Source organism: Chlamydotis macqueenii, chromosome 1, assembly GCF_036417535.1.
Source record: "Chlamydotis macqueenii isolate bChlMac1 chromosome 1, bChlMac1.mat, whole genome shotgun sequence".
NCBI classification, from domain to species: domain Eukaryota; kingdom Metazoa; phylum Chordata; class Aves; order Otidiformes; family Otididae; genus Chlamydotis; species Chlamydotis macqueenii.
The window spans coordinates 209202471-209206353 of NC_141556.1; positions in this window are offsets into that span (position 1 = coordinate 209202471).

Consider the following 3883-nt stretch of genomic DNA (forward strand, 5'->3'; position numbering starts at 1 on the left):
AAATAGAGGGAGGTAGATTTAGATTAGATATTAGGAAAAAAATTTTAGACTGAGGGTTGTAGAGCACTGGCACAGGTTGCCCAGAGAGGTGGTGGATGCTCCATTCCTGGAAACATTCAAGGCCAGGTTGGATGAGGCTCTGAGCAACCTGATCTGGTTGGAGATGTCCCTGCTCCTTGCAGAGGGGTTGGACTAGATGACCTTTGAAGGTCCCTTGCAACCCAAACCATTCTATGATTCTACGATAAAAGAGGCCAGTCACATGTGAACTGGCCTCTGCCGGATGGAGCTGTAACTGGTGGGTCTGGTGTACACATTGCCCTTCCCGGCCTGAGCCTGCTGAGCGTTGTCTGTCCTGTCTTCTATCAAACTCCATTTCTACCTTTTTTTGAGGAGGTGAGTGGCTCTCTAGTGTGCATGTGTGTGTGTATATGGCCGTACCACTTCTGACCTCTTTGCTGGGTCATGTCACGAGGGAGAGACAAACCCTCTGCCGTCTTACCAACAGAAGGCATTTCTTTACATCTTTAAAAAGTAAGTCTTCAAAAACATAATTTTAAAAATCTTTTAAAACCTAACAAGAAAATACATTCTGGCAGTGTAAACTGTGAAAGGAAACAGTGTGGGTATTTTAGCTGTATATTGTGTTCTCTGTGGTAAGACAGAGATTGGCTTGATAATAATGATCATGAAAAAGATGGCTTTAAAGAGCAAGTGTGCACGAAAGGCCCTTTCCTTTTCTTGCCCTTTTACTCCAAGACAAAAGAAACAAAAGTCCTGCTGCCACTGATCAGGGCACTTTAAATTTGAGCTATTATGCAGCACTGCTAGAGATTGCTCTCAAATGCCCGTTAGAGGCAGACAGTGAGGCCCTAATTTGCTCTTTGATGATTTCTAGGAGGTGAGGAGGAGTCTATGGACAGCTGCAGTTTTCCTCAAGGAATGATCAAGATAGTATCTGCTTTGCAATCGATGAGAAGTGCTGACTCATGTTTAATTAGATAGTCCTCTGTCATTAAACCCTTTATACTAGGTGCTTTCTGGTCCTTCCAATACGCAGTTTTAGTCTGTGACAGTTGTCTTATATGCAGTGAGGTATAAAAAAAAGGGTTCTGGCACTTTGCATGGAAATTTCCAGGCTTGCTGTGGCTTTACCCTCTCTTATCAGATTTCCAAAGTTAAAAAAAAAAAAGTTTAAAAAAACATAAGAAATTTTCTTTCAGTTTTCAAGTCAGTGGGACAGCTCAGTGGGAAACTCAGATGAGGGATGGCGTCAGAACAGGAACCAGCTGTCTGGAGTGAACTTTGCTGTAAGACTTTTCTTTCAGCGGCGCCCTCCACAGCCCACCTTACAAGGTCACTGAGAAGGAAATGCATGTTCTCTGCATTGCCTCTCTTTGCTGCAATCTGCATTTTCTGGGTTTCTTTCCCTCAGGATGCAAGTCTGAGAATTTCTTTCCAGAATTTCTTCTGGAAAGAAATACCCCCCAAAAAGTGAAGACTTCTCCAGTCCTAGAGGGTGCTCACAAAAGGTTTCATTTAATTTCTCTAGTTAGTTAAATAGGCAACCGCTCAAATGGCCCGTGCTGCCCCTGCCCTTTTATCAGTATTGATATTTATTGAAAGCAGCAGGACCTGCCAGTTCAAAACTAGCCCTAGCAATACTCTGCTGTCTTACATTTTTTTCTCATGATGGGCATTTTGTTGGTGAAACACAGGACTTCCAGAGTTAGATGCTCTGTTTCTGCCTTGCTCCCAAGTCCCACATTCAGACCCCTTCCCAGGTTCTATCCCTGCCTCCTCAGACTCTCACTGGGCTTTCTGTATGTGTCAGGAGGAGTATGTGAAAGAATAAACGTTTTCTTGGTCCATCTTTCCTTTAATATAGCCAGAGCTGTTTGTTTTTCCATCAGGAAAGCCCATCACCTTCACCCCATCCCAGGCTTTGCAGAGGAGCAGGTTTTAAAAAGAGCAGAATGGGAATTCCAGGGCTTACTGAAGTGTTCGAACACCTGTTGGGTATTTTGAAATAGAAGGAGTAGGAATTCTCCTTCCCTCCTCAGATCTTTCCATGGCTCCTCTTGGGCAAGCCCCCACTGAGAGTTAGCCAACATAAAAACCAGAGCTGAAACTCCCAGAAGTGGAGTCTGTCTCAAATGGCAGTCTCATGCTCATCAGCATTCAATTCTGAACCGGATTTTGATTCAGGGGCATCTGTGAGATGTTTTGAAATACCTTTCTTGAAGTGTTAAGCTATTTCTCTCCTCCATCTTCTCTTCCTATTTCCCTTTAGGTAACTCCTTTATATATATATTTCTGTATATGTATATGTTATATATTTTGCGTATATCATGTATATTTGTTCTTGATGACTATTAAAAGGCAAATGTCATGCCCATTTTCAAGGGCAAGAAGAAGGATGCAGAGAACTACAGAGCAGTCAGCCTAATGTCAGGCTCCAGGAAGATTATGGAGCAGATTGTCCTGGCACCGGTGCTCAGGCCTGTTAACAGGGGGTCAGAGAAGAACTGAAAGCACAGCCTGATCCTAGCAACACTGTTAACCTGCAAAACAGGGACTCAAATTTTTCATAATATTTTCTCTTTCTGGATGTAAGATGACGCTTTCTAAATGATGTAAATGTTGTCTGCCCATGCAGATAGAAAAAGGCAAAGGTTACCCGCAGTCAAGTTTAAGCACTGTTCCTTTTTGGCATAATGGGATTTAAATATGTCCAAGTTAAAGATCTTGTGCTACAAAGTACGAAGGTCAAGGCCGTGTTTTTCTTTACCAGCTGACTTAAGGCTCTGTTCTTTCTTTTTTCCCTGCCTTCTATTCAATGCCTGGCTTACGTGTCAGCTGGCTACTGTGTGCTAACAGCATCATTCAATCCATAATAATAGGAGGAGGAAATGAAAAGTCACTAGTTTTTTTATGAGTTGGGCTTTTTGTTTTTTTGGGTTTGTTTTTTTTTTTCTTTCTCATCTGAACAACTATGTGGGGCTACTGAATGAACACAAACAGCATCATCCTACTGTCTTCAATGTAGACACGCTGCAAATTATGATCTCTGCCTGTAGGACTAAAAATGTTTTGTCTTTACTTGAATGAATGTACTTACTTACAGAGACCGCCGTACTACGTCAAACAGGACTTGTCATAGGATAACATAAGCTCCCACAGGACTGGCCAAAGACTCTGAACGAAGTCAGAAAATGTGAATTTTGCCCAAGAATGAGGACAAAGGCATTTATTATAGTGATTCACAACTTATTTCAGTAGTAGACTATGGCTCCCAGCGTTATGTGGAGCAGGCACTGATGTCCTATGAAGGAGGACGACATACAGACCCCATCCAAAACCAATGGAGGCTTGCTGGCCAGCAAGAGAGAAGCTGAAGTAGCTCAGGATCAGCCTCCAGCCCCTCTCTCCATCTTCTGACACCCTGTCCTCACTGCTGGGGCATGGCTTTTTGCACAGCACTGGTATACGAGGCAAGGGGAGTTACTGTATGCAGTGCTGTATGACCATTGCCACATGGAGATCCCTTCACAGGGACTTAAATTATCCCTGGGCTGTTGTTAACGTGTGCTGTTCTCATTTACTAAGGTGGGAGTGTCACAGGTAGAGAAATCACAAGGCGAATAGGCCGTCACCTCCCCTGGCTGTTTCTACAGGAGACGCTTGGGAGTGCTTTGCCTCGTCTCCCCGCGGCAATGGCGCCGGCCGCTCTCCCGCCGAGGGGCGGCCGGGCGCTTTTGGCGGGCTTTTCCCTCGGCGGCCGATCCCGCGCGCCGCCGCCAGGGGGCGCCGCCGCCCCGCCGAACCCGCCGAGGGGCGGGGCCTCCTCGTTGCCGTGGCGACCGGCGGCCGTTGGCTCCGC